General features: G+C 40.4%; 1 long non-coding RNA gene across 1 annotated transcript in view; it reads right to left on the bottom strand.

Moving 5' to 3' along the window:
- Nucleotides 1–3,412: 3,412 nt before the first annotated feature.
- LOC141571141 (uncharacterized) overlaps nucleotides 3,413–18,996 on the bottom strand; it is a 366,264-nt gene continuing 350,680 nt past the window's right edge. Inside the window, exons 6-7 of the long non-coding RNA XR_012495824.1 lie at nucleotides 7,382–7,493; nucleotides 3,413–5,050 (exon numbers count right to left, since the gene is read on the bottom strand). This is a non-coding gene — a long non-coding RNA (uncharacterized LOC141571141). The remainder of the gene's footprint in view (nucleotides 5,051–7,381; nucleotides 7,494–18,996) is intronic.

Here is an 18,996-nt window from a genome sequence, read left to right as displayed (position 1 = left end):
TTCAAATATATAATAAATCCATTTCAGAAAAAGTTCAGTTGCTCATGTGGCTGTGTGTTGGGGGATTGGAAGCCATTGAGGGAAGCAGCATAAGGAAGCAAAGAAATTTGTTTATGGGTTTTTTAAATATACATCTCTGTTTTCCACCTCTTACCCCAATTCAACTTTGGATTCTCTTGTTAAATGTGTCCTGAGAAAGAAAGGAAGGCCTCAGTTTTCCTACCTGTGAGATCACAACAATAGTCATACTATACGGACAGAAAATACTGTGGATATTAAAAGATATACCATATGTGAAATGTTCAGCAAGTGTTGTTGTAATATTTGTTTTTGCCATATTGAAAAGTAAAACATTAAAATACTAGACTAGTACTCTTCAAAACTGTCAAGGTCATCAAAAACAAGAAAAGTTTGAGAAACTGTCACAGCCAAGAAGAGCCTAAGGAGACCTGATAAGTAAAAATAATGTGGTATCGTGGATGGGATCCTGGAACAGAAAAGAAAAAAAAAGAAGAAGGAAAAAAAGGCAAAAACTAAGGAAATCAGACTTAACTATAGATTTTAGATAAAGATAATTTATCTCTGTTGGTTCATGGATTGTAACAAACGCACCATACATATGTAAGATATTAGTATAGGGAAAACTGGGTGAGGGGGGATATGATAACTCTCTCTACTAGCTTCTTCATTTTTTTGTAAATATAAATCTGTTCTAAAATAGTTCTTTCAAAACAAACAAAAAACAACCAAAGCATTGGTTGCAATTAAAGTGACCTTTTATAAATAGCATTCCATCCTAATAAAAGTGAGATCATGAATGCATTTGTTCTTTCACCACACACACACACACACACACACGCACACGTTACAACACACCACACATATGCACACACACCACACACACCATACACTTATTGTACACATGTACGCACATGCACACACATGAGCACACACATGTACAACACACCCATACATGCACATGAGCACTCACACAAACACACTCACATGTACACATACACATGCACACATAGAAACTGCTCCTGCCCTATATCTTGAATGCTGGCTTACATGTAGTAAGGGTTCAGTACATTTGTCACTGGATGACCTATGTATCTCATGTACTCAAGCTATTTCATCTGCCACCTCCCCGTGGACAGCTCCAGGGCTGCCCTCTCTGCGTTCCTTCTGCATGTCCAGTTCCCCCCAGGGCGCACCTTCTCAACTCAATCCCCTGGACTTTGAAACCTCACAAAACACACCCTTTCCCAGCTTCCTACAACTAATAACTCTGATTGACAACACGTCAGGATGCGCGAGACAGGTTCATGAGTCATGAGGAATGTTCAAAAACTTCTTTCTTATTTTTCCACATTTCCTGTCACCAAAGTCCTGCAGTTATTTCTTAGGGATGTCACATTTGTCTCTTTCATCCATTTCACCCTATTCCAGTCCTTCCTCCCTCTTCTTTTCAGCCTTCAAAGTTTGAGCAGTCCATTTTTAGAGTTGACATCAATCCCATAGTCCACTGAACTTTGCTATATGTAAGTTTTATATGTTTTCCTAACTCCATTTCCTTCTCACAAACAACCCTGTGAAAGCAGCACTACTGTGATCCCATTTTATAGGAGACCACGCACAGGAAGATAAAGTTACTTGCTCTTGATCACACAGCATGATGTCAGTTCTAGAGCTGGTTTTTAACACAGGTCCCGCTGACCCTAGAGTCCATGTTTTTAACCTTGATACTCTACGACCTAAGCTACACCTAAACATACCACATAGTGCTTAGCCTTACCCATCTGAACATTGCTTTCACCTGAATTACCTCATTTGATGTTTACAACAAATCGGTGTGGCCTGCTGGATGGGTGCTATGATGGGCCCATTTTGCAGATGAGAAAACTGAGGCAAAGAGAAAGAAAGTGATTGACTGAAGGTCTCAGGTTAGATTTGTGGTTTAGCTGAAACTCAAGAAGAGAAGCTCCTTATGACTGGCATTTTTTTTCCCTACATGTATATATATTTTTCCAATAAATTCATTATTTCATATGAGTATAAATGGCTTTATTGAGGCATAATTCACATACCATGAACTCATCCATTTAAAGTATACAATTCAATGGCTTTTAGTATAATCACATAATTGTGCAACCATCACCACTATCTCATTTTAGAACATTTTTATTACTCCAAAAAGAAACCCAGTACCCATTAGTAGTCATTCGTTATTTGCCTAATACTCCTTTCCTTTCCAGTCCTAAGGAACCACTAATCTACTTACTGTTTCTATGGAGTTGCCTATTCTGGACATTTCATATGGATGGAATCACATAATATGTGACCTGTTGTGTTAGGCTTCTTTCACTTAGCATGTTTTCAAGGTTCATCCATGTTGTAGCATGTATCATTCCTTTTTATTGCCAAAAAATATTCCACTGTCTGCATATACCCTGTTTTATTTATCCATTCATCAGTGAATGGACATTTGTGTTGTTTCCACGTTTTGGCTATCGTTAATAATGCTGCTATGAACATTCTTGTACAAGTTTTTGTGTGAACATATAGTTTCACTTCTCTTGGGCGACAAGTAGAGTGGAAATGCTGGGTCAAATGATAACTCTATGCTTAATGTTTTTAGAAACTGCCAAATTGTTTTCCAAAGGAGCTGCCCAATTAACATTCCTACCATCAATCTAGACAGTTCTACTTACAAAGTACAGCCTCACTGTCTCTTGTCATTATCTGTCTTTTTCATTTTAGCCATCCTAGTAGTACGAACTGGTATCTTACCACGGTTCTAATTTAATTTCCCTAATGACTAATGATGTTGAGCATCTTTTCATGTGTATATCAATCATTTGTTCATCTTTGGAGAAATGGCTGTTCAAATCCTTTGTTTATTTTTAAATGGGATTATTTGTCTTTTTAATGTTGAGTTTTGAATTCTTTATATATTCTGGACACAAGTCCTCGTATGCAGATTTGCAAGTATTTTCTCCCACTCTGTGAGCTGTCTTTTTAATTGCTTGATGCTTTCATTTATAGCACAAAAGTTTTTAATTTTAATTAAGCTGAATTTATCTATTTTTTAATTTTGTTGTTTGTGTTTTGGGTGTTATACCTAAGAAACCATTATTTAACCCAAATTCATTAGATTTACTTTGATGTTTTCTTCTAAAAGTTTTACAATTTTTTGCATTTAGGTGTTTAGTATATGGTCTGTATTTTTTTTTAATTTTGTGTATGGTGTTAGATAGGGGTCCAACTTCAATCTTTTGCATAGACTATCCAGTTGTCTCTATTTGTTGAAAAGATTATTATTTCCCCCAATGAGTTATCTTGGAACCCTTGTAGAAAATCAATTGAAAATCATAACTGTAAGAGTTTATTTCTGGATCTTCAATTCCATTTATTTAGTCTATATGTCCATTGTAATGTTTTGATTACTATAGGTGTGCAGTAAGTTCCGAAACTGGGAAATGTGAATTTCCCAACTTTGTTCTTTTGCAAGATTGTTTTGGCTATTCTAGGCCCCCTGGATTTCCTTAAGAATTTTGAAATCAGTCTGTCAATTTCTTTTTTAAAAAAAAAAAGGCAGTTGATATTTTATTAGGAATTGCATTGAATCAGTAGATAAATTTAGGGAGTATTCTCATTTTAATAATATTTAGTCATCTGATTCATGAACCTGTGATATCTTTTCATCTATGTAAGTCTCTTAATTGCTTTCAACAAATTTGTAGATTGTGATGTACAAGTTCTTTTGTTAAATGTATTCCTAAGTATTTTGTTTTTTATTTTTGGAATGTTCATTGCTAGTGAAGAGAAATAGAATTTATTTATTTTTTTATATTGAACTTGTATCTTGCAACTTCAGTGAACTTGTTTATTACTTGTAAGACTTTTTGTGTGATTCCTTTAGGATTTCCTATATTCAAAATTGTATCATCTGTCAATAAAAACAGGGTTACTTCTTCTTTTCCCATCTAGATAACTTTTATTTCTTTTTTCTTGCCTAACTGCCCTGACTAGAACCTTCAATACAATGCTGACTAGAAGTGACAAAAACAGTATTCTTGTCTTGTTCCTGGTTTTAAGGGAAAGCATTCAGACTGGGAACTTTAAGTATGATGTTAACTGCATTTTTCATAGATGGCCTTTATCAGGTTTAAGAAGTGCCTAGTTTGTTGAGTGTTTTATTCCTAGTTTGTTGAGTGTTTTATCATGAAAGACTGCTAGATTTTGTCAAATGTTTGTCCTCCATCTATTGAGATGATTATGTACATTTTTGTTTTTATTTTATCAATATAACTGATTTCTCAGATGTTGTTGCTGATGATTATTCATTTAGTGGCTTTCTTGAATTAATCCTGTAAAATGTATTCCTTGTTGTGGGCAGTCACTGACGTTTTTGTTCAGCTAGCTTATTGGTCAGTTAACAATTGGCTGAAATTTTCTCACATGCCTTAAACCAATAAGTCTTACATTCTTAGCCAAAGAACTCTGAGTGCGTGTTGGGGTATCCCTTTGAGTTCCCATTATTTTACAGCTCTGCCTTAGCCTTCATTTCCTGCTTATTCAGGGCTTCAAAGTCAGCCAGAGGTGAGAGTTTCGAGATCTCTCAGGCCTTCCCTGGTCACGAGCACAGAACCACTGGCACAGCTCTACATGCACATAACCTTTTAGATTCCTAGGAATATGTTAGAGTTTTTCAAAGTCCCCTGGATGTCTTAGTTCCCATATCTTCATTGTGGGTTTTGGAAAGTGTCTTGTTTGCCCTAACTGGTATAGCAGCCTCAGGTAGCTGCAATGGTAAATAATGGCCTCTAATTATTTTCAACTAATACACTAGGGATCAGGTTTTTCTGGTGCAGTGAGTGCTAGGTCAGGTCAAATGAAGACACAGTTCTGCCAATGCTGTTTTATCATGGAGCTGCAAGGCAGGTCACATAGCGACTGTTCTCTAGGAATTGAACTTCTAACCTGGCCTTCCCTCCTGGTAACTGCTGTCATGGTTGTGAGGCTCCTGGTTTTCAAGGCTACTGTGGAGCTGGGGAGAAGGGAATGAGAGTGGGCCAAGTCAGAAATAACACAAACCCTGACATTATTAATAATGTCCAGCAGTTTTTCTTGAATAAACGTTCTTTAGATTGTTGCAGGCCTTTGATTAATTTCCAGAGTTATGAAAATGTTGATTTCAACAAGCGTTTGCCAGTGTTTTTGTTGTTTTTATGGAGGAGTGGATTTACAGAGGTCCTCATCACCATTCTGTAAATTCTACCACCCACTGAACTTCTGACAGCTGATTTTTACATCTGAAATGGGATTAGATGAGCCAGAGTCAAATATCTGTAATAACCAACTAGTTCTTTGACACTGGTATTTTCCTTATTCTGATTATCTCCATAAACAGAAGTAGCTAGTAGAGCTAGATTGTTCATTTTGTTGTTATACAACAAGATTGGAAGTAACTGCAGGAAATGTCACCTCCATTTCACTTATAACAGTGAGCTAAAATGAACAGGTATCTACGCTAAATCCTTGAAAGCCACAGCCTTGCTTTGAAGCCACTTGGGTACTCATTAAGCAGTCTAGCAAGTTATCACATTCTTATTTTTCTTTACTTTAAAAGAAGTTAATAAGTAGGACTAATTAAATTCAGGTATAGGGTAAAGAATATATTTAGCATACTAAAACCTGTCTGATAAAGTTGTGTTTTTATCAAGGGTATGTGTTTTACTTTATGCACTTGACATAGGTACATAAAAGATACCCAAAGATATCTACATCCTAATTCCAAACCTGTGACTGTTACCTTACATGGCAATTGGGACTTGGCCAATGAGATTAAGTTAAGGATTTTGAGATAGGGAGATTATCCTGGATTATCCAGTTGAATCCAATGTAATAACAATGGTGCTTATAAGTGAAAGAGGAGGCAGATGAGGAAAAGTATGAGAAGGAGGTTGGAATGATCCAATTGTTGGATCACTGAAGATGGAAGGGGGCCATAAACCAAGGAATGCCTGCAGTTTCTAGAAGCTGAAAAATACAAGGAAATGGTGTCTCCCTTAGACACCCCCTCCCTAATTAGAAACTTGTTTTTAGCTCTGTGAGATTCATTTCATATTTCTGACCTCCAGAACCATAAGATAATACTTTTGTGTTGTTTTAAGCCACTAAATTTATGGTAATTTTTAATAGCAGCAATAGAAAACAAACTACATAGCTTTATGTAACTTTACTTTATGCAGGGAATTCTACATTTATTTGCTATAAAACAGTTATAGTCCCATATGCTGGTGATAAAAACTGTAAGGGAAAACAAATATGGAAGGGAGAGCTAAAAGTTGAATAGTTTGAAAGTGTAGGTAGGATAAAAGCATGATGTGGAGTTTAAATGCATTTTTGTAGCAGATTAATGCTGTCAATAACCTCTATATATTATGGTGAATATAGAAGTGAGTATAAATTTAAAGTCTAAGACAGTTTATAAAATGTCCAGAGGTGCTTCATTTACATCTTGGGAATTTTTTATGCATATATAAAAAATACTGCTCTGCGAAGCATGGCCAATTTGAGTCACTGCTTTCTGTTTCATCAGGTGTCATATCTACCACTGCCATGTTGCTAGCCTTTAGCATCATCCCTGAATTTATGCAATATGTTGAACCAGATTTTTTCCAATACCTTTTCCATTGCAAATGCTGTATAGACTTTGCCTATTGTCAAAAAACAGAAATTGCCAGAGTTTCTGTTGCTATTGTGTGTGGAGTGGTGGGGGATGGGAGACTATGCTAAACTAGTCCTGGGTCATCCCAGAGAAAACAGTGGTGCAAATTATCTGTGAGATTAATAATGGCCCCAACTGAGTTGAAAGAAGAGGAATTTTCTTTCTAAAGAGAACACTGTTTGCAACACTTAAGAATTTTGGTCTTAAAGACCACATATGTGGGCCATTCTTCGTGTTTCACAATCTATCTACCATCTATCTTGGACCAAATTTTTGTTTTCTCTTCTCTACCTAGTTAGTCTTTGTCACTAATGATAGTACATAATTAAGGGGAAGGTAACTTGAAGTACAAAGGTCTGGGAGTATGTATCAGGGGTGGGATAAGGTAGAGGAAGGGGAAATAACATAAAATGCTTTTTGCAGAAGGAGATTCTCTTCTTCAGAAGCATATGCACTCCTTTACCTCCCAAGCTAAGAATTATGAAACCATCCTTTTGTTACACAAGTAACCTGATATTTGCATTCTCTCTCTCTCTCTCTCTCTCTCTCTCTCTCTCTCTCTCTCTCTCTCTCACTGCAGTCCTTCTCTCTGCAAACAGACCTCCAGTGAAACACACATATAAATACATGATCACCCCACATACATACCTCTGCCAATTCTTCTCTCACATGTAAACTTTAGGAAGTTCCACTCTAAATAGTTTTCAAATCCAAGCTGCCACTTTGATTTCATCAAATCAAGCCCTTGTTGAGATCAAACCTTTGAAATGAGAAAAGATTTTTAATCCATTTACACCAGATGGGGTCCAAGTCTCCCGTCTTGAGAGCAATACAGAATTAGGAATTCTGAAACCCTTTCCCTACTTCTACCTCCCACATATCCAGCATCTTTAACAGCTACTTTAATCAAATTGTACCCAGCACTTGCATTTGAACAACATCAAGGAAAGAATGTTTTTTATAAACCAGTCCTGCTGCAACTGTTGCTATACTTCAGTGACAAAATGCTGCCTTTTTCTATAAAGATCAGCAAATAAAAATGAAAACAGGATTTATGGAGAGTAAGCCTGAAGTTAAGTCTTTCAGTAAGGGCTAACAAAATTAAGAAAATTACCAACATTATAACAGAGGGATATTTTGGTAATAAGCTTGAAACCTTTATGTGGAGGATAAATAAATAGAAATGGCAAGGTTCATCATAGGTATTGAAATTTTGAACTTAAAAAAATCATTGTCAAAGATGATTTTATGTTTATTTTCATCAGAACAGAAATATTGTTTGTGACATAACACCTGCATTCAATTTTATTTTCTTATAAATGACACCTTGAAGAATTATTAAATTTCATGTTATTCGCCTTTTCTTCTGCTGACACTTGCTAGAGAACAAAGATTGCATTTTATGTTCTCAGATTCAAATTACAACATAAGGTAATGGGTAAAGTTATGTGCTACACAAACAAAGCTGGATAATCTACTCTTCAGAACAAAATCCATGGGGATGAGGAGTTTGGGTGTTGTAGTTGGTGGATGGCATTGTGTTCATTCAGAATCTATGTGAAAAGCACATGTACCTCTCCAGAACCTGTTTTGTGACTCCTGAAATGTGATCAAGGCACTACCTGTGAGAAGGGGCCCTAAGAGTGATAAAGGCTATTTGTCTTTTGTGGCATCTACAGCTGGATCTCCTCCAATGTCATCTCAAGCTTAAGCAAATATATTAGATTTAAAAAAACAATAAAATAAAATAAAAATTTTTAGGGTTTTTAGAATTAACAATAGTTGGAATTTGCATGTAACAGGTAATATATGAAAAATGTTATTCCTTAGAAATATAGAACCTTGACATTTGCTGGCAGAGAACAGTAAGGAGGGAAGAGAAAAGAAACAAATGAGTGGGCAAGCAAGGAGGGGTGTTGATGAAGAGCAATGAACACTTGACATCTCAGGTTTCCATTATGGGAAGATCCCTGAGGAATTTTATCACAGTGCGCTCTAGTCCCCAAAAGTCACTTCACTCTCTTGGAAGGTTAAGATTGCAGTCAACTCAGTGAGTGCCTCGCCCATGTCCCCTGGGCCCATTCCATGGTGGAGCACTCCAGCCTAGCTGCCAGAGGCAACACTGGTATCTTTGCTGTGGAACTATTAGAACCCACTTTACCTGAAACACTGAGCCTGGGAATAGATGTCCCTCCCAGGTGCCACCTTAACCAATGACACAGAAATGCGGGGGCAAAAGTACCACAGTTCCTCTGCCCCTTGGTTGGGATCACTCTGCAGTATGTGTTTTATGTATTCCTAGAGTTTTCTGGTGAGATTACAAGTCAGTTGCCCTCGGTATTAGCTAGCTTAATAAGGCACCCCTTTTTTGGTGCCTTTTCTTTTCTGTGTCACCCCACACACACACCCCTGCTTCACCTCCCTGCATCTCAAAAAAAAAACAAAAGAAAGAAAGAAAAGAAAACAGAAAAGAAAAGAAAGAAAGAAAAAATAAGCACTCCCCACACACAGAAAAAAATAACTACAGTCCCTTAAACCATGTCTCAGGCTCTGCTTTTGGGGGAACCCAACTAATAGTGGGGACCTGTTTAGAATCATTGCAAAGAGAATACTTGGTTCCCTAGTCCTCAAGCAGTAACTAGAAACGGTAGAAATACCATCTGCATGCAGTGGAAAGAACCTTTCCGAAGCTAAAAGCCCACTCCTATCCCTTACTAGACAGGTTCCATGGGCAAAGACCTCTTTGTCACTGAGCCTCACCTCTAAAGTGTAAAGAACATCTCCCCTTCGGAGCCACGTGAAATGATGCATTTACAAGGAGCTACGTTCCAAGCAGGTTTGCAATACCTGATGCTCCTTCTCAAGCTCACTCCACACATCTTCACTTTTGCCTTGGGCCCCTCATGTTCCATGGTGGTCTACCTGGCAAATGCCCAGCTCAGAAGAGCAGGGGAATTAACATGCCTGGGACAACCTTGACCTCTGGGAGAGATGGAACTCATGGATCAATGCCCCTATCTTAAAGCAGATAATTCTAGGAAGCATTTAGGACACTTCTCAGGAAGCCTAGGTGGAATTGAACTGCCTTGCCCATGGGGACAACTTTGACAATTCACCATTATATTGGCCCCATTTCCTTTCTTGTCTCATTCTCCCGCTCCCTCCCTCCTGCTTCCTGGGATCACACCCCAAATAAACTGTCTGTACCCAGGTCCTTCTCTCAGGGTCTTCTTTTGGAGGAATCCATGCTAAGACATGTAAGTTGGAAGTTTTAAGTTAACATCATATTTGAGATTGTTCTATCTGATAAACAGGTGTCCATGAAATCCTGTAAGAACACATTCATTTAAACAAGAACACCACAGCAGTGGCCTGCATGAGAAGCATCACATAGCTTTCCAATTTCCTCTTTGCAAAGTCTTCAGACCAGTTTAGGAGTTACGTGAGGACCTTAGAGGCTAGCTCTTTAGGGAAAGGAGGAGGAAGGATCAGGTTTGTGCAGAGTCATCTATGTCGTGCCTGGTCTCCCTGCCACTTAGATAAAAACAAGGGCGACCTCATTCACACTTATTACTTTGCCACTCATGGGGCAGAGCTTCAGGGAACTCCCTAATCCCAGGGTACCCACTGCCCCCCAAGAAATACAAAGTCATCTTGCAATATCCCCTTCATTCAAAGCTCCTAATTATTGACATAGGAGTATTTTACTTGTTGTTCATAGACCAAGAAAATAGAAACTTTGCTCTCGTTTTAGGTATTCTCGCAAAAGCACCTAATATATATATATATATATATATATATATATATATATTATATAAAACGTGACATCTTTAAACGTTACCATCAACAATTCTACACACGTTGTGTCTACAAAACCATTGTTTTTTTTATTGTACACTGATCACATCTTCCACTTCGACAACTACTCTCAACTTCATGAGGTGGCTTGATTAAATGTGTGGATCTTTCACAGGAAAGTGTTGCCTCCATGTGGCCTACCTAGGTGGTCAGAAGAGCAGGGAGGGAGTGGAGTAGTGTGTAGGCAAAAGGGGTTCCTCTAAAGAAGGGGATCCCTTAACCCACAGAAAATGCTACCCAGACTCATAAAACCAACAGCTTATTCTTTCCTTTCACCTCACTGAAGAAACATGATAGTAGGCTTTCATTTCTCACATTGCAAACATTTCTCCCATCTCCTGGGGAGATGCAGAGTATATGCAAATAGAAAAATGTGACTTTCTTTGTTTAGGTTGCATTTTTATATTTTTTAAAGTAGAGAGGCCTTTATTTGAAGTTAAAGTTTAATTTTAGCTTTCTCTCTCTGGCTATGAATATTTACTGTGCATTCAGGAGCTATGAGGGATATTACGAGGTCATCTATGTATGGTGTTGCATTTGTACATTAGAGGAAAGCTCAGGAATGGAGAGTTGATGCTTTCAGTTTGCTGGAACTCTCTTTATATCCCTTCTCCCCCAAAGAGAAAAGAGCAGTAGCCACAGCCATGCCAGTGTTTAGCTTTGGAAGGTAACTAAGGCTTGCCTGCTGCTCTTGACCTGGGAGTGCGGGCGCCAAGCCTATGGGCTGTCCAGAGGAAGGGAGTGAGTTAGGAGCAGGGGGTGGAGGGAAGGGAGCATTTATACACTTGGAGAGAGGTGCTGCTTGAGTTCAGGGTTGGGGGATTCAACTCAGGTCATAGGCAGGAGGGAGGGGAGGAGGAGGAAGAGAGAGAGAGGAGGAAGCAAAAAACGTGGGGGGTGGGGTGGGGGGGGAGAAGAAAAGGCACTTTTTTAAATAGCTCTTTTCTGAAAGGCCCATCATCTCCATTCACTGTGTCTCAATAGCGGGGGCTCAAAGCACAGCCCCGTGCGGGCCAACTTCTGCCTCTCCTGGGATGGTCACTTCCCAGGAGGAAAGTGAAAGAGCAAAGGGGAAATAGTAGGAGAGGCAGGGAGGAAGGAGGACGGGGGAGGGAGGAGGGAGAGGCAGAGGCAGAGGGAGAGGGAGAGGGGTGGGAAGGAATGGAGAAAAAAAGAGAAAGGGGTGAGGGGAGGGGAGAGAAAAGAAAGGGGCAAACCCCCTTGCTGACACGGGGCATAACTTAATTTTCACGGTGCTGGGACAGCTGTATCGTGTAATCTGCCATGGCATGCCATTAAAGCTTCAATGACTTTACTGACCCAGAAGGGAAACTCAGACCGTGGAGAGGCTTTTGAAAAGAAGTGGTGATCTTTCACGATTTATGAGCTTGTCTTAAAGAAACAGACTCCACTCACTTTAAATTAATCACCCTTTCCAGGGTGCATAGAAATCGGGGTCTCTGTGCTGCGCCTTGCAGAGGCCTTGAGAGCTGGGTCCGCTTGGACCCCGCTGCGCGGTTGGGGGCGGAGGTGAGGGTGGCGGAGGTGATGGCTGAGGTGGAGGTGATGGCAGCCTCGGAGGTGAAGGCGGTGGACCGGAGGGCTTTCTAGGCTGTTGCCTTCCCGAGACCCGCGCCCCCGCAGAGGCCCGGGGCAGCACGAAGGGGGCGGCGGAGCGGCAGAACCTGTAACTTGCAAAGGAGGGGCGCAGTGTCCTCAGAAAGGAGGCCGGGAGGTCAGAGCAGGCATAGCTGGCAGGAGGTGGGCGGAGGGCATGTGTGTGGTGGGGAAAGGCCTTATTCACGTTCTTGGACTTGCATTCATTGTGCAAGAAGAAAAAAGAAACCAGGAGAAATATCAGGCATTTCACACCCGGATGAAATGCGAGACCTCCCGTGTGATTAAACCGCTGAAAGGAAAAGTGAGGTATTAGCAGACCTACTTTCTCCTCCCTCATTTTACATATTTCTGAGAACAAAGGGTAAAAACCTCATCCTAATGGGCATACACCTATTGTTTAAATTTTAGCTAAGATATATCTTCTCAAAAGCAACGTTTTGGAGAACTGATGATCATAAAGTAATTAACCATCATGTCCAAGTGGGAAAATTCCAGAGATATTCTTTAACTTAGTAAGACCAAGCAAATGATTGCATTTGTCTTCGAAACACCTTTGCAAAACTAAGTAAGAGCTTTCTCTGGGCAATTGAGTAACATCTGCAGAGGCAGGACATGTCAATAGTAAAGAGTCCCACGCATAAGGCTTTCCCTTCATTTCATTGGGGGTTCCGTTTGTACCCATTCTGTATGTCCCTGGTGGTGTTTTAGCACGTTTTGGAGCCTTCTCCATTTCTATGGTTTCACTCACTGGTTACCTTTGAACAGCTTCAGATGCACTGAAGGCTACTCAGCTCCTTCCAAGACCTACTCCTCAATAAAATGCAAACCTTTTCTGGCGGTAGAAATGGGAGCCAAATAAAAAGAAATTGCAAGGCCAGCAGATAGAGTAAATCTGTTCTTGCTATTTTTGGTAAAATATTGTATCTTGTGTCTGGGGAGTGATTAGAACAACCCCCCTTCTGAAAGTGATGTTGGTCCATATTTTAAAAGTTTGGTGGCAGTCAACAGACTTCTCAGGATTCATGGACAGAGATGAAACGAAGGCAGTAGCAGCCACGCTATTGGGATGCTCATTCAGGGTCCAACTGACATAACCCGGCACCATCTATTATTCCTTAACCGTTCAGAGCTCATCCGCGAGTTGATGCTTAAGATTATCACTTTGTTTTAAAAGTGTTTTGGTTTTGGGGTTGTTGATTTGAGGAAGAATCAAAAAAGGAAAAATGGTTTCAAAACACAACAGATTAGTGAGGAGCATAAAAGTGAAAATGATCCTCAAAAAATGCCTCCAGGTGATCATCACCAGGTCAGTTTTATTGCTCCAATAAAAAAAAGAAAAAAGAAAAAAATTATTCTGCAGCACAGAAACTTCAAAACACAACGTGGAAGGAGAAGACACTGGTGCTGATATCCAATTTAGCTTCACACTTACTACTAATAAAGACCCCCGACACCCACAATACGTCCTTGTGTAAGATTGTAGGTAGGGGTCTGAACCCTTTTCTTTTCTCATCTCTTAGAAGCAAAACAGAAAGATTATTTTAAGAAAATGTAAGCAAGATTCAGGAGTTCCAAGTATCAGGTCATAAAAAAGACTTTCATGTCGATTGTAAAGCTATGACAAGTAGTTCAATTTCAGTCTGCAATAGAATATATATTTTTACCCAAACCAAACAAAATATAATACATCATTTAATAATATAGTCATCCACAAATAATGATTTTCCTTACACAACTAATTTACAGTCACTTAGGGCATTAGCCATATTAACCGGGAGAAAGTCAAAACTTATTTTCATGTACTACTGATGTTATTGAATTTTTATGTTAGAAATAAATTTTATAATCTACACAAATATATTTATATATAAAATAAAAAAATTTTATTGAGATAATTTAAATCACAGTCCATTAAAATTGATAATTGATGACAAATATTCTTAGGGGGTTTCGTTGAATTATACATTAGATTGAAAAGTGCTCTGGCAAATGACCAAAGATGGAGATGCTGATAAAGTTGACGGGAATCCGATGGAAACTTTAAACAGGTAGAAGGATTTGACTCAAGAAAGGCACTTGGGTCCCCTCCTGGTGCTAGTACCCTCAGCTCTGTTCAAAGGCAGATCCCGAAGCACATGGTACAAAATTTACTGGAGGAGAGTGTGATATTAGAAAATGTCCCCAAACTCTTGCTTCAGAATGAATTGAAATTATGCAATTATATGCAATAAGTGTCCAACTGCCTTTTGTCCTACTCTCTGGGCCAAAGAGGTGGCCAGTGGAGAAAGAATCTAGAATTCATGCTATTTACATATACCACTGGGATAAATTCCAACAAAGGCTATCTTTCATGGGGGGAAATTTTTATGGTACCCCCAGGAAGTAGTCTCTGCATTGTCTGGGGCCACGGAAACTGCAGCACATCTGGAAGCTGGTGTTTTAAAATGTGAGTTTTGTTGTCATTCAGGAATAGTAAGGCCAACAGATCAGGAGATGAATATCAATGAAAAGATAGTCACTTACAGTTCCCAAGAAGAGAGGGCACGCCATGCCATGCAGAGCCAGATGGGGAAGCACCAGAGTCGGTCAAAGGCAGAGGGAGTGGGAGAAAAATACAGGTAAGAGTCTTTATTGTGGTTCCTGCAGGAAGGAAATGGGCAATGCAGGGTAAACAGGGTTTAGGATTGGCTGCTTTGAATAATTTCATCAGACTCTGGGGTGCAGGGAATGTCTCTAGTTGTCTGGGGCCTGGGCCTGGTGTGATTAGGGTAGGGAATAGTAACCTGGAGTGTGCGAGTCCAGTAAAGGAGATAGTAGTGGTAGGGGTGGTGGGGTTGACTGGCTCTGAATTGGCTTGTTTGCTTATGAAACGTGCGCTCACGGGTGAGTCCTTTGCTGTCTCTAGTAATTGGCTAGCCCTGGGAGGGGCAGTCCCTCCTGAATCAGCAAGAACCAGGATGTCAAAGAATCAGAAATACAGAAAATAAAAAAGACACAATTAATACAACTGGTCACTTTAAAGCCACTGGATAGATACCTAATCTGGTGATTTGTAACTGACTATTATGACATGGGGGGAAGGAAAAATGGAGGCAGATCATGCATAATCCACCAATTGCTCACCTTTCCCACAAATGCATATTAAGTTGCATGACTATATCAGGAAACTCCACTTTTTATAATAACACAGGACTCAGAATTCCTTAGTCAAATACAGGGAAAGATCACAGTGGTCAGAAATGGAAGCTGAGCCACGCAGCTCGAATACTGGTCTCTTTCTCTTTCTAGGATTCATATTCCCCTTGGTGTTTTTGGCTGAAAATGTCTGCTACCATGCTATTAGATTCAAGGAATTGCTGGTTTTCCTTTAATGATCTGGCCCATATATGCTCCTCCCTTATAATTGGCTGCACAGGGGCAGCCGGTTAGCTCAGTTGGGTAGAGCGTGGTGCTAATAACACCAAGGTTGCTGGTTTGATCCCCACATGGGGCACTGTGAGCTGTGCCCTCCTTAAAAAAAAAAAAAAGGCTGCACAGTTGGAATGTTCAAAAAGACTTCTCAAGGCAAGGATAGAGCAAAAGAAAAAAATAAATGGCACTATCTTATCTGTTCCTGGCTTATAAAATAGAGAGCACTTGTGTTCAGCACCTTTGATGCACCTCTGGGGTCCCCGTCTGTCCAGAGTCTAGGTTGTGGCCAACTCAGGACATTGTCTCATACCGACACTATCCAGGAGTGAACTCCTAGACATTCAAGTTTCTCAAAGTAAAGGCCAAGAAAAAGAGCCTGTAACAGCTCTTCCCTCTATCTCAATCCCAGTTTTCTAATTCCTGTTTCCTGTCTGAGGAATCCAGTCTTTACCTGGGTGAAGATTCTTTACCCACAGGGATTTCGCCTCACCAGTGAAGGATGCAGCAGAACAAACGTATCTCAATAACACATAAACATTCGTAATTCTAAGCTGGCCCCCCAAGATTCCAGCCCCATGGTGTACGCACCCTGTGTAATCCTTGGGACCTGTGACTGTGATGAAATAGTTAAGATTCTGTTATATGGCACAGCTGGCATTAAGGACGGGAGATTCTCCTTGGGGGGCCTGACCTACTCAGGTGAGCCCTCACCAGGGATTGGGCTCTTCCTGGTGAAACAGATTTGAAGTGTGACAGGGATATAAGAATGAGTCTCCATTGCTGCTTTCAAGACAGAAGGACCACATGGCATGGACTGTGAGCAGCCTGTGACAGAGGCTCCTGGTTGACAGACAGCAATGAAACTAGGAGCTCAGCCCCAACACAACCACAGGAACCGGATGTGAGCTTGGAGAAGGGCACCAAGCTCCAACTGAGAGTGCAGCCTGGTCAACACGTTGATTTTAGTCTTGTGAGACCTGGAGCAGAACACCTAGTCACTGCCTGGGTTTTTGACTGACGAACTGTGAAATAATAAATGGGTGCTGTCATCTCATTTCTTATACTCATTTCTAGTGTGCAAAAAGGCTTACATCATCTCAGTTTGTGCCAATGTCATTTTATCCTAATTGTTTGTCAGTAAAGTTATGTTTATGCATAATGATGTATAGAAAATATTTCAGAGGTAATTTCTCTTCATTTTATGTTTCTTTCCAATGGATTCTTTAAATGTTTCTGCACCACAGATTTCTCAAGATGGTTATTCTCTTTAACCAGCTAACTCAAAGACCCATATTATTTAACTATAAATTGTACAAATTGTACAGTGTAGTCCTTCCCTAATTTAACTGCTAGTCTGCATTTTAACATTATTTGTTTTTCTAAAGCCGAGCACCTCTATAGGTCAATTTGAAGATGACTGGAGAGTTAGCTGATTATAAACCTCCCCCTGGCAAACAACCTCTGGCATATTTATAAAGACAAAAAATTCTTAAATGCATTTACAATAAGTCATCTCAGGTAAACCACAAAACCTCATGTGTGGTAGCCATTTGCTTAGTTTAGCTGGTCTGAAAGATTTGGAACAAATCCTTATTTGGAGGATAAGGATTTGAGGAAAATGCTTAGCCTCCATTTCTCTTTCTTTGCGCACCCCAAATCAAAACCATCCAACAATCCAGCCCTTCCTGAAATGCCTCTAGTGGTCTGTGCCACCTTTTTCAAAGTCTTCCTTCCAAATACAAATACAGGGGACTGGGAGAAATCTATTCAGTGAAGTCACTACTGGGGATGATTTAAACTGCTGGGAGAAGAAAAATCATAACAGGTTTGGGGTGCAGGCTGGTGTTGGGAGAGGGGTGCAGGGAGATAAACTCCACTTCTGTCCTCTTTGCAAGGCCCCTAATGGCTTGCCACTTCCTCCAAACATCACGTTTCTAAAGCTAATACCATGGTTAACCACTACTGTTGATATGTCTTGGATTTAGATAAAGATATAAGCACACTTTGTATAAAATTCTCATTTTATAAGAACCAGCTTATAGCCATACCTTCTTTTTCTAACCTGAATGAAAACAGAAAATATCTGCTACGCTTTGGTAAGAATACTTTAACTTTACTCTGGACCCTAATGCACTGGGTAATTCCAGTGGCCACTGACCCTCAGAGACTCGCTCATTAACACCAAAACTCCTCTCAACCCTGTAAAGCATCTTTCAGCTGTGGATAACACACTGCAAGGTCTAACTTTCAAAGTGAGATACGATAGTAATTTCCAGGATAATTGCTCTGGACAGAAAAGAATTTGAGAGAAGGTGCCTCTGTAGATACCTGCCTGGCCCAGGACCTCACCCCAGGAGAGCTGGCCTTGTATCCTGGATGCCTGGGAATCTGGCCACAGCTGAATAGATTAGTAGTTAGACAAGAAGAGAACTCTTCCCAAGCAGCTTGTCTTTGGGCTGGCCAGCAGGCCCCAGGGGATCTGCCTAACCAGGAAACGTGACTCTGTTTATAGGATCAACTGGAGCTGAGGGTGGGGGGTGGGGCAGGGGGTGGGAGGCTGACTTGCAACCAAAACCTGCCGACAGAGTTAATAACCCAGAGGAGGGAAAGCAGAAGTCACTGAGTTAGCAGAAGCCTTAAGTTATGTGGACAATCAGGGGGTCAGAAGTTATAGGCAAAGAAAAGCCTAGATCTGTGTTTCTTCGAACTTTAATGTGCAAACATAACGTCCAGGAATCTTGTGAAAATGCTGATTCTGATTTGATAGTTCTGAGGTGGGGCCAGAGATTCTGCATTTCTAACAAGCTCCCAGGTGACACCAGATGTTGCTGGTTCATAGACCACACTTGGTAGCAAGGGTCTAGACAAGCAATAATTCTCAGCCTTGTCTGTGCACTAGAATCAACTGGGATGTGTGTAAAAACCCAGTCACTGGGGAGGGGCGCTGGGCATCAGTCTCTTAAAGCCCCAGGTGGTTACAATGTACAGCCAAGGTTGAAAATCATTGCCCAAGAGGGAGGTTAGTTAATGGTTGAGAAGCAGTAGACACTGAACCAACCCCATCTCTGAGTGTCCAGAAAGGAGCAGCAGGTGTCTATTTCTGATGACATGACACTTCCTCCATCTCTTCAACATATGCTCTGGTTCCATGAGGCATCTGCTTTTGTTTTCATTACCATCAGTCTAGGTAGCACAATGTATCTCTTTTCCTGGCCCGAAGGAAGCATTTAGAGAGAATGACCACAGGGATGGTTCCTTCCCTTCATCTACAAAGTGTACAACTGGGACCGGAGGGCGTCAATGTCAGCAATCCAAAGTCTCATGGGTAGCGGTGCCATTTCCCTACAATTCTGCATTCACATGCCCCCACAGTA

This window comes from Rhinolophus sinicus, linkage group LG04 (genome assembly GCF_036562045.2).
Source record: "Rhinolophus sinicus isolate RSC01 linkage group LG04, ASM3656204v1, whole genome shotgun sequence".
In the NCBI taxonomy this organism is placed as follows: Eukaryota; Metazoa; Chordata; class Mammalia; order Chiroptera; family Rhinolophidae; genus Rhinolophus; species Rhinolophus sinicus.
This window is presented reverse-complemented; position numbering and strand designations above follow the sequence as displayed.